This window comes from Ochotona princeps, chromosome 10 (genome assembly GCF_030435755.1).
Source record: "Ochotona princeps isolate mOchPri1 chromosome 10, mOchPri1.hap1, whole genome shotgun sequence".
NCBI lineage: Eukaryota > Metazoa > Chordata > Mammalia > Lagomorpha > Ochotonidae > Ochotona > Ochotona princeps.
This window is the reverse complement of record NC_080841.1, coordinates 1,208,194-1,223,054: the sequence shown is the minus strand read 5'-3', so window position 1 is coordinate 1,223,054 and position 14,861 is coordinate 1,208,194. Positions and strand designations below refer to the sequence as shown.

The following is a 14,861-nucleotide window of genomic DNA, read 5'->3' as shown; positions in this document are numbered from 1 at the left end:
TGTGTGTACACACAGCAGAAGATGACCCACATGTCTGGGAGAGGCCCATGACTCCGCCCGGCCCGGCCGCTGCCTCCACTGGCAAGGGGACCAGCAGACAGACATTCTGTCTACCCTCTCTCTGTAACTCCAACTTTCAAAGAAGCAATCTTTTAAAAACAAATAAAACAGCTTTAGGAAGGCGGGGTTAGTGACACTGTCACTAAGCTAGATCAATTGCAACCACGCCCCCAAGATGCGTGTTTCCGTTTGCAGACCGGGGCTCAGTGACACCAGGTAAGACCACTGGGAACCAGCAACCCAAGACGTCCCTCAACCTGTTTCCTGTGTTCTCAAAGCGGTGTGGCTGTGTGCGCATCCTGACTGAAGGGCTGGAGTGATCTGAAAGTGACACCCACTGCAGCAGGGCAGTGCTGGCATAGTGTGCAAGCCACTCTCCCTAAGATGGTGTGCTGCCAGGAATCAGCAGATTGCCTCTGACCGACAGCCAGTGCCAAGCGTGACCCAGCCAATTTCCACTTCAGCGCGCGTGCCAAGAAGCCGTCATGGAGGCACATTCTCTCCCGCCGAGAAAAGGTGCAGGCCTCAAGGTGCGCACGCCCACACTTCCCAGCACGAAGGTGAGGCCGAGAGGGATGGGCTCAGCTTGCACAGCTTCTGCAGGAAGGCAGGCTCATTGACCGCCTGCTGCAGCGAGATGACGAGACTCATGGGCCCTGTGACCACAGGGCGGCAGGTGGGGGCTGGCGCCATACCCCCAAGGCCCGGAAGCAGGGGTGGTCTTACTGCAGCTCTTGGTGAAGCCACAGACCACAGACTGAGAAGTACAGCGAAGCAGCTGGTTCATGCTAGACAGACCCTCCCAAAGAGGATGACTGGTGTTAACCCAAAAAACCCACTCAAGGAGACCATGGGCACCTCTGAAGACACGGGGTCTCATTAACTAGCCACGGCTTTGCACACGGTCTCCTTTAGGCGAGTCCAGGGGGCACGCTCTAATGGGCACCTGCTTCAAGCCAGCTCCACAGGACAGTCCAGAATGATCAGCTACTTATTCGAAAGGCGGAGTGACAAAGGGGGAGGGGTAGAGAGGGAGAGGAAAAGGAAGAGAGATGGAGACAGAATCTTCTACCCACTGGCCCAGGCTGAAGCCAGGTGCCAACATCAAGTGGGTCTCCCTGTGGGTGCAGGGACCCAAGGCCAGCTTCTGCCGCTTTCCCGGGCTCAATTACAGGAGCCAAGGCTGAAGTGACACTCCCAGATTGGATGCCAGCGTCCACCCACGAGCCACCACACCTGCCCTGCCATGGGACCCCTCCTACCAAGAGAATGCATCTGCCAACGTGCCTGTCACGCCACGTGCAACGACGCACGCTGATCCCTCCCCTGGGCACAGTCCCGAGGGTGGCACACAAGACCTCACCCCGTCACACAGCATGTGGACCAGCCTCACCCTTGTCTTGAAGGGTTTGTGCTGGGCAGCCCTGTTCAATGAAAGATCTACCTTTCTAAAAATGGGGGAAAATTACACAAAGTCTACCTTCAAGAAACAAACAAACAAAAAAAAACAAATCTGAAATTGTTTTAAAATGCAACAAAAAAGATTTGCTTACATAATCTTACGGGCAATTCCACCTGATTCACTAGACACTAGAAGCACTGCAGACCGCTGCTCCGTCAGCAGTCCACACGGACTCTCAAAGGCCACTCAGAAGTGGTAACCTGCAGACCTCCGAGGCTGCGCAGCCTGCAGCCTGCCGGGCTGGAGAGCTCACTGCCATGGGCGGCCAGTTACAGGTTCGCAGAGGCCGCGCAGGCAGCGGCCACCACCCTCCTCACAGCCCAGGCTTGGCGGGAACCAAGACAAACAGTGGCTAAGGCCGCCTTCATCCACCGCAGAAGAGCTGCCCCGAGCCTCCCAGAGGCAGAACACAAGCAAGCATACAAATAACCAGCCGGCCCGTGTGCCCATCTGCTCTGCCGGCGGGACCGATGTTGCTGCTGCCAGAGGAGGCAGAGCGGGGAGCACTGGCCAGGGTTGGCAGCCGAGCACAGACCACAAGGAGAGCAGGTTAGACAAGTCCTGGCTTCCCGGCACCCAGCAGCTGCTGGCATCACTGCAGGGTCCCGCCCCCTCAGCTGATGGCCAGGTGCAGTCCCTTCTGCCGAGCAACCCACCGTGGTGGACCTGGGGACGAGCAGGCCAGCCGCAGCAGGCGCCGGGGTGGACGTGACGACAGGGAGAGCTGCTGGTCTCAGGGCCCTGTGGCCGCGGCACACAGGCGGCGTCAGGAGGGTCGCGGAAACACACACTGCGAAAGCTGTGAGTGCATTCGACAGGCTTCCTTCATTTACTGTGAAGGCAGAGAGGGAGACCTTGCTGTGCCCTGGTGGGCAAGGAGTGGGCGGGCAGGGTACGGCAGCACCCACCCCTCACTCTTCGGGACACAAGCCCAGGGCTAAATATGGCAAAGCAGGCCAGGGCGCCTGAGATGCCCGAGGTTTCCTGGGTTAACTAAGGACCTGCCCTGTCCTGCTGGATCTCCCAAGCTCTGTCCACTGCAGCTGCGGCACGAGGTGCCTGGAAGCCAGGACGAGCAAAACACACAGATCCCTCACCACAAAGGGCCAACACACCCTTCCTGCGAAAGTCTCTTCCTCACCTCCCTGTCTCACTTGGTCACACACCCTCAGTAAGGGTAGTTCTATGTCTGCAGACCCAGGGGGCCCTAGTGTCGCCTACCACACAGGGTCCTGCATCAAGACGTCAAGGATTAGGGGAGAGGAAAAGGAAACAGAGCTCAAACTATCCACCTGCCGTCGGACAAGCCTGGGGCAGGAGTGGAGAGTCGGGAGGGGGCAGGGCTGCAGTGAAGACCAGCAGGCGACCACAGTGCCCCAGGCATGGAACACAGAGGGTGCTCAGGCTGCACCTGCAGAGCGTCCGGCCAGGGCACAGGATGGGCACGGCCTCCGTGTGGTCACCACAGGGTGCTGAAGGATGGGACAGGTGGGGGTGTCGGGAGAACTCTCTCAGGGTAAGTGTGAAATCTCTCCTGTAGCAGGCAAGCTGCCAGCTGCCATGTCACACCTGCAGTGAGGTGCCGGGCTGGTGGTACTGCTCACAGGGCCCCGATGTTCTGAGAACTTTGTTAGTCCTTGACTTTCTGCTCAGGAGCAGAGAGGGCAGAACAGGGTCAGTCCACTTCAGTGCACCTCCCTGCTGCTCTCAGTGCTCCTGGCACGCACCCATCTGTCAGGAAACTACGGGCTTTGATAAGCCCCTTTGTTTTTGCTGAAATCGAAATCTCCGATGTGCCGACCACAACAAAGAACTATTTCAGGATGCTGTCTGAAGGACAGTGAGATGACCAATCAGCATTCGCAACAGAGGCCTCCTGCTCCCGTGACCTGCCACGCCACACAAACCAACCTGCACAGGAGTGGGCATCTCCGTCTCACGCCACACAAGGCTTGGGAAGCTCACGGCTCTCGCCGCCCCGTCTCAGCCAGAGGCAAATTCCGCACAGTCACAGACAGGAAGACAAGCATGGGTCCAGGTGGCCCACGTCAAAAGCTGGGGGCAGTGCGCTGCCTGGCAGAAGCCCACGTAACCCTGCACCTGCCATGGCCACAACGCCAACGTGTGGCTCCATAAGTCTCAAGGGACACAGGTGCAGCAGAATTATTCTGTAGAGGGTCTGGCCACACTGTGCCTTCCCTCCTCAGGCTGGCTGTCCCTCGCAGGCGCGGCCTGGCTCATCCATGTGGCTGAAGGCCTGTTACCCAGCCTGGGGAGGACTGTCACCCGTGCCGTCACCCCCTAACATGAACGCCCCTCCTCGTCCAGGGACCTGCCTGCAAACGGGAAAGTCATCTTCTAGTCACAGATCTCCCTCAACCATTATAAAGAACCCTCAGGGTCCCAACAAAAATCTGACCTGTGTCGTTCTCTGGTCCCCCTCTCGCTACACAGCAGCTCTTAACTTTTCCAAGAAGCAGAAACTCCACCGAGTGTCCAGGACCTCAGTCCGCCAGCAGCTCTCAATGCGTCAGAAAGGGAATGGAGCCCCATCACCGAGTCTCACCTCTCAGGAATCCCTAGGGACTGCACTGCTCCTCCACAAGGCCTCCGCGAGCTTCTGCTGGGCCAAGTGCTCCAGCCCCACACTCCTGCCCGCTTCCTGGAACTTCAGGGAGGACCCCAGAGGCAGCCGCCCAGGGAGGGCTCTGGGGCTGCCTCCTGCCACCCTAGGAAAAAAGGCGTCCCCAACTCCTTAGGGCCTCACAGACGGGCCACCTCCTCCTGCCCTCACCACTCTGCAGGATCACAAAGTGCCTGGCCGCAGCCCCTCCCATGCACCTGCTCAGAGGGGTCTCCATTCGCTGGGGGTCCCTCCTGAAAGTCCCCAGCACCCAGGATGAGCACCCCAGGGCTTCACTGCAGAGGGGGAACGGGCGTTCCTCCACAAGTCTGGTGGGCCAGCAGCGCTGTTTCGGACTCCTGCTGCTGCACCCCCAGTTCCTACCAGGGCCCTGTCAGTAAGGAGTCAGCTGAGCCTCCAGCAGCCAAGGCCCTGGCCCAGTCTCTACCTGTCACTCCAGGGCCACCTACCCCTTAAGTCTGGAAGAAGTCTTCGCGGTGGCTAAGACACCTTGCCCCTGGCTCCACAGAGATCCCTCTGTTCTGGGTGCTCATGTGGGTGCCAGCCACTGGGCCTGCAGCTCTCGTCTTCCCAGTCCAGCCCAGCCCATGTGGGACAACGTTGGCCTCCCACAGCAGAAGTGACCACACACAGGGCCTGGGGCCAGCTCCTGTGCTGGGGGCTGCAGCCTGGCCGTGCGGGTCCTGCTTTCAGTGCCTGGCATCCTACTGTTCTGTGCACAAAGTGAACACTTGGCAACACGTGCTACCTGATGCATGGGCTGTGAAGCTACCGTGTGAACTACAGCAACTACAAAAAGCCACAACTTTACCCAAAAAGTGTAGCTGAAATTCCGGATTATCAGAGGCCAAAGAAAGGTCAAATATGGACGGCGTAACTACACCTCGACCTGGCGAAATGGCTGCCTGAGGACAGGTTATTTTAAATAGAAACGTTTGTGTGACTTTTCAAACGTATCATGAGAAGACAAAGTCCAGCGGAGACAGAATTGCAGAATGGAAGAGGAACACGCACAGGGTTCCTCTAGCCCCCGCCGGGACCTGCTGGCTGGCAGTGTGGCCACCGCAGCCGCCCAGCCCAGTGACCTCTCAGCTGGTCCTCCCGCGTCCCACACACACGGCACTTCTTGCTCTTTGTGGTGTGCAGTGCCGGCTCAGCCTGACTTACTTCCTGCTCCCCGTATTCTGCCCCAGAATGTGTTCTGCAGCTGCGCTCGACCATTGACACACACCTGGGAACACCCCACTCAAGGGCTCGGTAACCTAGCAACGAGGCATCACAGCCCTCCCAGCTGGGCCCCCACCGTCCTAACGTGGAAGCCTGCCCTGAGCCAGCCCTGGCCACCTGCTGATGGCCAAACGGGTGCAAGGAACAGGAGCCCCTGTGCCGGGCACCCAGCATCTCAGCTCACAGGTGATAATGTGGGACCAGGGGTCACGACGTTGCGGGTAAGGCCCAGGCCTTGGGAACACCCCAGTGGCCAGGTCGGTAATGCTGACCAGCACCACCCAGAACACCCCACAGGCACAGCACATGCTGACACGACACCGTGACAAGGGACCCCCTTCAGGACCCCTCCCCGCCGTCCCCTCTGCTGTAGCTTTGCTGGTTGACCTTTGTCCCCTCGATGAACTCTGGTTTCTGGCAGGCAAAGGCAGGTCACGGTCACTTCGCAGTCTCCCCAGCTATGAAGGTCGTGGCCCAAGGAAGTTGCCTAACCACGCGTCTCCGAAAACCAATTCTTTTGGCCACTGTGGCAAAGTCACAGGAAGCGGGAAGCAGTGGGAGGTGGCTGTTTACTAGGAAGTCCTGGAGAGAGTAGGACGACCCAGTGAAGCAAGCTGCTGGGCCAGGAGCTCACCCTTCGTGCCCACGGCACCGATCTCCCCACCCGCCAGGACACAGATGCACAGTGGGGACCCAAACGTACAAGGCCCCTTCTCACACCCTGATCTAGACATGGGCTGCCTCACGGCCGGGCATGTCCTGCTCAGCCACGTCCTGGTCAGGAGTGTCCACCAGCCACAGCACCCCACAGCAGGGACCTCCCCAAGTCAGCCGAGGCCCCCGCTGGGACCTGCTCCTCCCCCACTGGGGGGCTGCAGGGGTCGGGAGGAACTCTGGCATGGCCTTCGTCCAGCCACTCCTACCTCCCAACTACACCCACTGCTTCCTTCAACTAGCCTGTCCCTGCTCTCCTGGGCGGGAAGGGGCCATGACGGTGAGGCCTGGAGAGGTGGAGAAGGCCAAGGGAGTGCCGGCTGGGCGCCTGCTTCCCAATGCTACAGGCCCAGCTCCCTGCCCCACCCAGGCTCTCAGCAGGTCCAGTACCTGCCATGGGGTGGCCTCAGTTCTCCCGGTGTGGCTCCCTAGCCCAGCAGGGACCAAAGTGGGGCTTCCCGGCTCACCTGCCACACCCATCTCTGTGACAGACAATGCCCTAAACAAAGCTGTACTGGCCGCTGGCCACGGCATCCCAGCAGCCCTGGACCTCCGCCCTGGTCACAGCACGGTCAGAGGGGAGGGTCAGGTTATCCCGGGACACAGGGGGTGACAGTGCCCACAGCCTCTCTCCTGACTCCTCATTTCTGTCCAGGCATTAGCCCCAACATGTAGCCGGAGGCCCCTGGTACACACACCCTAATCCCGGCTTAGATGCTGGAGAAAGGAGAGACGCTGCTAACCCAGTGGCCACGCCGTGAAGGGTGCCTTGAAATATCAGGCTATTCAATCTACAAATTACCACCCACTGATGACCTAGTAATTCACAAATTGCTCTCCAGAAACTAGTCATTTCCTGGAGCTGGTGGGACTGGCACGGAGAGTCCAGAGCCTGGGCAAGGTCTCCGTCACACCAGAGCTGCCCAGAAATGACCCAAACACACATGGCACTGCAGGGCTCCCGTGGAACACACGTCACCCAGCCTGACCTGGAGAAATGGTGGCAGCCAGCAAGGGAGGTGCAGGACCCAGGCAATGCCCCTAGAGGACAGTAGACCCCCATGTCGCGTCCACCAGGGTACCCTGAGAACAGGCATGGGTCAGCACCAGCGTGGCCAGAGATGGAAAATGTGTGGATATAGTCCCCTCCACACAGCTGTCTACCCTCCCATCGGCTCTGGTGAGCCTCTCACAGCCTGTCTGCTGCGGGGCTGCCACCAGAACACAGCCCTGGGGAACAGGCCACCTGCGCTTGTTCAATCACCTTCCAGGACGACAGACGCCATTTCACGTATCTCCACGTCCCCAACAAGCTCCTTCCTTCAAGGAACAACAGGACGGACCCGGCGCGGTGGACTAGGCTTAAGTCCTCGCCTGGAATGCGCTGGGATCCCATATGGGCGCCGGTTCTAATCCCAGCAGCCCTACTTCCCATCCAGCTCCCTGCTTGTGGCCTGGGAAAGCAGTCGCGGACGGCCCAAAGCCTTGGCACCCTGCACCCACATGGGAGACCCAGAGTAGGTTCCTGGCTTCTGGCTTCAGATCAGTGCAGCTCCAGCTGTTGCGGTCACTTGGGGAATGAATCATCAGATGGAAGATCTTCCTGCCTTTCCTCCTCTCTGTATTTCTGACTCTCCAATAAAAATAAACAAATATTTTTTTAAATTTAGGAAACAGCAGGAACTGGCATCACAGCATAGCACGTAAGGCCGCCACCTGTGACACCAGCGTCATACATGGGCACCAGCTCATATCCCAGCTGTCCACCTTCACCCAGCTCCCTGCTAACGCACCTGGGAAGGCAGTGAAGGAAGCCACAAGTGCTTGGGACCCTGGACCCTTGTGGGAGACCCAGAAGAAGCTCCAGGCTCCTGGCAGTGGCCTGGCCCAGCCTGGTCTCTGTAGCCATCTGGGCAGTAAGCCAGAGGATGGAAGATTCTTTCCATCTCTGTCTCTCCCTCTCCGTAACTCTGTCTTCCAAATAAATAAATCTAAAACAAAGAAGACAGAACATTCCGCACGTTATCTTGTGAAGCAACCACTTCAGACGCACAGAGCATTTAGGACCTTAACCCAAAGGCATTGTGGCCACTTCAACACCGAGCCGACGGGTCAGCTGTGCCTTCTGGAAGCTGCCAGCCCATTTGTGCTTTGTCACTCTATGTCCCACGCACTGAATCCATGCAGCCCTCCCCTCCAGCGACACCAGCTGCTGCTGGGGACCAGCATGTCACCTGGGCTCTGGCACACAGACACAGGAAGCTGTCAGAGGGCAGATGACGAGCAGGTGAGCGCCAGCAGGGCGGGGACACAGGTTCTCCGGTGCGAAGGCAAGGAAATGGCAGAGCGCCTGGGAACAGAGCAGAGCGGGGCAGGACCGGACCTGGCGCAGCTGCCCCTGGAGACAAGCCGGGGATGCAGCCACGCCAGTCAGGCATGGAAACACACGCGAGCTTGAGGTCATGAGGCTTGTCCCCAGACCCCACCCCTGCTACCTCCAGGCCCCAAGCCATAACGAAGACACCTCCACCCAGCCAAACACAGAGAAAAGAATCTACACAGGACCAGCTGCCCACCACATACATGAGCACAGCATGTGAGCACTGCACGGCTTCTCCCCGTGCTCCTGGGGACGAACACCTGACACTGGCTGTGAAACCCAAATATGAGTGGTTCTTTGAGACCCCAGCTCTGAACGCCACATACACACCTGCAGGACCCCCATGGGCCAGGATGCGCCATGGGCTGTGGCTGTCTGAAAAGTTATGGCACGAATCTATTTCTAAAGATTAATTTTTATTTGACAGGCAGAGTCAGAGAAAAATAGGGAGACACACAGATCCTCCATCCGCTGTTTCACTCCCTACATGGCAGCAATGGCCAGAGCTGAGCCAATCAGAAGCCAGGGACTTCTCCCTGGTCTCCCGCATGGGTTCAGGAGCCCAGGAACTTGGGTTATCCTCTCCTGCTTTCCCAGGTCATTAGCAGGGAGCTGGATGGGAAGTGGAGTGGCCAGAACATGAACTGGTGCCCATATGGGAAGCCGGTGCCACAGGCAGCAGCTTCACCCACTACACCACAGTGCCAACCCCATACCATGGTGGAGCATTCCCATTGCTGTACCCAAAGGGAAAACATTGCTGGCCGACTGGACACGCCTTGGCTGAGAGAGGAGAGGTGCTGACTGGCACAGCAGGCAGCTTCCACAGGCCATGCAGGTCTAGGGGAGGGCACTGGACACACCCCCAGGGAGGAACATCTGTTCCCAGCCTCTGCCGCCTCAGCGAGCGTGCCCGAGGTTCAAGGTGCCATTCTAGTATGTTCTCCTTGCAAGCCAACATGCTGAGTGTAGACGGTCTGCTCGGAGTGTCAGGTCTAAGTCCTGTTCTCGGCCCCTCCTGGCATCCGAGACCTCGTCTTCACACGACAGAGGCCCGCAGGGCAGGCTGGCCCCGGCCTGGGAGGACTCGGCTGCTTTGGACAGCTCCAGCTGCATGCTCCCTCGGGGGGGGGAATTGGTCCCGGCTGACCGCGGCTAAGCAGGACTCCACAAAGGCCAGAGGCACTCGGGGGCCTGAGGCGCCACCCTGGGTCCACACGAGGCCCCTACTGTGCCATCGGGAAAGTCGGGGACAAGGGGACAGACCAGTAAGTGTCCTCAGGGCAGATTCTGGTATCAGGAGAGCTGTGTGATCGCATGTTCATGTCACACCCAACTCTAGGAAGCTCTGGTTTCTGCCGGGAAAAGCATGACCGGCATTTGAAACGAGAGTGTGATAAATTTAGTAAGGCCCACGCAAGCGAAAGAAGCTGCCAATTCCCTGAATCCTGCAAAGTGTGCATGTCTGGGCACGGCTCTGCATGGGCGTCAGGCCCTTCCGGTCAGTACGGAAACCACGTGGGCACTGTCCCCTCCTCTGGGACCCTGCCTCCTCCCTTAGCAGGGCGCAGAGGGCTGTGTGGGACTGCCACACACCCAGATCACGGCTCCCCACGCACAGCTAACAGTCCCTGCCCACCCCGGGCACAGGAGACCGCCCCACGCCTCCCCGTCCTCTGACTCCCAGTGCCCGCTCTCGGGCTCAGCATTCCCCGCTCCAGCAGCCACGGAAGCTGCCCTCCGCGTGTCATTTGGATCCGCCACCTGTGGCCCTCCTTCCATCACGTGCTCAGGTCCCCGCAGGAGCAGGCCGACTTGTCTGCATAACCACCCCATTTCTTCTCAAGCTGTTAGCGAATGCTGACCCATCTCCCCAGCAGCTGGGCGGAAGGCCTCCATGTGTTGCCTGCTCAGAACCCTGCCTCACACTGGCATTGACAGGAGCTTCACGGGCACGGCGGGACCCTCGGCATGCCGGGCGAGGCGAGGCCAGGCAGCCAGGACAGAGCCACACGCAGGAAGATGACCATGACTGCCCAGCATGAGAAACTAACATATCGCCAGAAGCCAAGTAAGAACTGTGGAGGGCCCGGCGGCGTGGCCTAGTGACTAAAGTCCTCGCCTTGAACGCCCCGGGATCCCATATGGGCACCAGTTCTAATCCCGGCAGCTCCACTTCCCATCCAGCTCCCTGCTTGTGGCCTGGGAAAGCAGTCGAGGATGGCCCTATGCTTTGGGACCCTGCACCTGTGTAGGAGACCCGGAAGAGGTTCGTGGTTCCCGGCATCGGATCGGCACAGCACCGGCCGTAGCGCTCACTTGGGGAGTGAGTCATCGGACAGAAGATCTTCCTCTCTGTCTCTCCTCCTCTCTGTATATCTGACTTTATAATAAAAATAAATAAATCTTTAAAAAAAAAAAAAAGAACTGTGGAACAAAATCTGGGCGCAGACGGCCAGCACACGCCTGTCCTGCGGCAGAACAGGCTGGACTGGGCGCAGAGGCCGAGGGTGGAGATCAGGAGACACGGGCTCCCCTGGTGGCCAGCGGGGTTCTGCCCTCGAAGACCGAGGGCTACCAGGGCAGGTGAGGCGATGTGCACGCCCCAGCTCTTCCACTTTCCACCTAGCTCCCTTCTCACGCATCTCAGGGGCAGCAGAGGAAGCCCCCTGTGCCCACGGGGAAGGACCCGGAGAGTGTTCTGGGCTCGGGGCTTCCTCCTGGCCCAGGCTGAGCCATTGTACGCACGTCTCAGGAGTGACCAGCAGCTGGAACACTGCTCTCTCTCTCTGGCTCTGCCCTCCACATAGACGAAAACAAAGCCAAAGTAAGCAAACATTAAGGAAGCCAGCAGCACAGTCACCACACACCTGCTGGCTCTCCTGAGAGCTGGCCGGTCGCTGCTGCGCAGGGCCTCTGGCCCACAGTGCTGGCCACCTGCTGGCCGAGAGCCTTCCACTCGCCAGGACCAGGAGAGCTGCTAAAAGTACAAACAGCAGACGTGGGCAAAGCCTGAAAATTCACCACCCAGCACAGCCTGCAGTAAAACCCAGGGGGCGGCAGAGAGAGCCCACCCCTCCGCGAAGAGCTGGGAAGCTACGTGCTGAAGGGAGCCCCCACGGCAGCCAGCAGAGGCCATGCCAGCCAGCTGGGGGTACATGGAGCAGGCTGGAAGTCCCCTGCTCACCGTATTCCAGACACCCAGGGCAGCGAGAGGCCTCCAGCAGGGCCCACCCCTGGAGGGACCACAGCACAGCCGAGAAGGGCTCCCTCAGCCCACAATCAGGGTCAGCAGGAGGGAGATGCTACACCTGACAAACCAAGGCTGAGCTCCCTAAAGAGCTCCGGAGAGCCCCGCCAGGAGGGGCAGTCCAAGGGACCAAGGGGACCCTGAGGCAGCGGTCCTGGCCTCGGGGACGCCAGCGCCAAGCCTTGTGGAGGGCTGGGGACGCACTGCTGCAGTCAGTGATCTCGTTTGTTCTCTGACCGTACCATGCAGCCACGCACATGTCCTCCGGAGGACATGGTATGCACGTGTGTGCTGTGTATGCCACATGCATGTGCCATGTGCACATGTGTGCTGTGTGTGCCATGCACACTGGTCTACATGCACACATGCCTGGCACTCGGCAGCCACAGAGCAGTCACTACGACCCCTGCTGATGGACAGAAGGGGCCAGGGCCAGCCGTGCCAACTGGAGAGCAGACATGAGGCTGTCTGACGGGCCCATTCTTCGGTACGCTGTCTACTAGCAGGAAATTCACTTTTTTCTCATCCGCAGTTATTCTCAGTGAATAAGCTAGTCACTCAAAGGGGGTTGGGTAGGTTGTGTCCTGACCTTTACAAAGGCTTTGATTGACACAAATACCACCAAGAACACTAATGTGGAGGCAAAATGACTAACTTGGGGAAACACTTATTCTAATGACCTTCACATAGCTATGCATGTGTGTATGTAGACATGCGTGTGAGACACATGTGTGCGCCACGCCACAATGCTAACCCCCGTCTCATCACTTCTACAGCTCTAGGAGAGCTGGCTGGGGAGTGAAGGAACGGTGTAGAGACTTCAGGGCTCAGGGAAGGAGGTGAGCTCGGCTCCAGAGAAACAAGCCAAGCACGTGGTTGCCAGGGAAACCTGGAGTGCAGAACAGCGCACAGCCCAGGCAGGCAAGCTGCACCTGCCGTGAGCCCTGGACTCGGTCACCTGCACGGAGGCCAACAGGGCTTAAATAACGAGTGTGCTGCAGCTGCCCACCCCCTTGTCACTGCTCCCCAAACCACCCTGCATTCACAGGGCACAGCACGCCAGCCACACAGGATTTCCTACCTCCAGGAAACGTGTTTCTTGTACAAGGAAGTTCCTGGAAAATGGAATTAAAAGATTCCTTTGGTTGCAAAAATATTGACATTGTATATATGAAAGGTCTCTGGAAGGTTCATGGGAAAGGTACATTCACACACACACACAAACCTACATTCCAAAATTTTTTTCCCATGAGAAATTTACCCTTTCATTCCCTGCCCACTCTGGGAAGTACCACCACAGGGACACTCTACCAGGCCCTGTCCTCGCGAGTCCCCAGGGGCTGGGCTGGGCTGTGTTCAGAGTTTCACGGTGACGACTCCAGAAGCCGCCATGGAGCACGAGCCGCCTGCGTGTCTGGACGGCCACAGGAGGAAGGCAGCAGCCCCTGACCCTGGCTCAGGGAGAAGCCTGCGGGTGGCCTGGCTCCTGCTACAAGGCACAGTGACATCCTGGACGTTGCTGCCTACTCAGCCTTCCCACCCACGACCACCCAGATGGCAGCTTCAGATGACGGCGCCTGAGTCCACATGGGACAGGAAGCCAGCATCCCCTTCGAGCGCCAGTTCGAGTCCTGGCAGCTCCTTACTAACGCACCTGGGAAGGCTGCGGAGGATGGCCCACGTCCTTGGGTCCCTGCACCCATGTGGGATGCCAAGATGGCGTCCTGGCCCCTGGCTTCGGTCTGACCCAGCCCTGGCAGCCGCGGCCATTTAGCAGATGGCTCTGTCTCTCCCTCTCTCTCTTTCAAATAAATAAACAGCAAACAGGAAGGCAGGCAGGACGAGCAGACGTCTGAGGCGTCAGCAGCATCAGCACGCATCAACACAGAGGCTCTCGGGGCTGCGTCTGGCAGCGCTGGCAGGAGCCGCGTGAAGTGCTGCCCCATCCCACCCACCGGCAGGGCAGTGTGCACCCCAGCCTGCACGGCCCGCGATGCTGAACCATCACTCAGGGCCCTCCCAGACCACCTCCAGAAAGACTGAGACAGAGCTCTGCCCAGCAGGACAGAGCTGCACCCCGAGAAGCAGCAGAGCCGGGCCCCCCGAGGCGGCAGATTCCCTCCAGACCACGGCCAGACTGGAGACGACTCAGCCACACAAGGGTCCTTAACACCTGGGGCCCCAGAGCTGCTCTGTCCCCATATGAGGCCAACCAAGTGGTGAGGGCGGTCACGACCACTCATAGGTTACTCAGTGCTGGACATGACATCCCACCGAAGCCTCCCTAGAATCCCACGGTCCACACTGCCTCCCTGGTGCACACGGGCGGGGACATGGAGACGCTGGGGTGGGGGGACTGAACCAGGCTCACGTCGCACTCCGAGTCAATCGAGCCATCAAGAGCCTTCCCTGCTCAGGCGCCCACCAGCGACCACGGGTTTACCAAGCAGTCCCAGCGTGTAAGGCTCCAGGCAACCCACAGACACTCCCCTGAGCCACGCCACAGGGTGCGGAGCAGGGCAGTTGGCCAGGTCAGCCACAGGCTGGGGAAGGGGCAGGACTGGAGTTCTGGCCTGGGCCGCTGGCTGCTCATGGCAGGAGGGCAGCCAGCCCAGAAGGACGCAGCTCCTAGGACCAGTGCTGCCGGGCCTGCACACTCCTCACGGGTGCTCTGTGCAGTGCCTTTCGGCCCGACCCCCACGGCTGGGAGCACCCGGGGATTACAGCAGCGTGAGATGGCCCTGTGTTCCCAGCCAGCTCCCTACTGCCCTGGGCCACACACACATCCCTCCCCGTGCGGCCACTACAGGCAGCATGATGGAGGACGGGGAGGCATGCCAGCCCAGCCAGCCTGCTCACGGCACGAGGCGGCAATGACCAGCCCGCAGCACTGCTGTGTGCCACAACATGGCATCACCTGTGGGCCCAGTGCACAGGCCCACCACACACGGTGATGGCAACCACACAACTCCACCGCCGCCCTCCTCCCCCGGAAGGGACAGACTGGTGAATGAAGCAAGCCGAGAACACAGGCACGCTGGGATGGATCTGCTGAGTCACGTTGACCAAGCGTGTCAGACGGCTCCTCTCACTAGCTCAGAAATGTTTAAAAACCCCAAAACCT

General features: G+C 59.3%; 1 protein-coding gene across 2 annotated transcripts in view; it reads right to left on the bottom strand.

Moving 5' to 3' along the window:
- C10H1orf21 (chromosome 10 C1orf21 homolog) overlaps nucleotides 1-14,861 on the bottom strand; it is a 74,743-nt gene that overhangs the window by 37,589 nt on the left and 22,293 nt on the right. Inside the window, exon 1 of one of the 2 annotated variants that reach the window (XM_058668943.1) lies at nucleotides 6,498-6,622. The exons of the other annotated variant lie outside the window; for it this stretch is intronic. The gene's annotated coding sequence lies outside the window, so the exon portion shown is untranslated. Of the gene's footprint in view, nucleotides 1-6,497; nucleotides 6,623-14,861 lie in introns of those variants that run through there. 2 annotated transcript variants of the gene reach the window in all.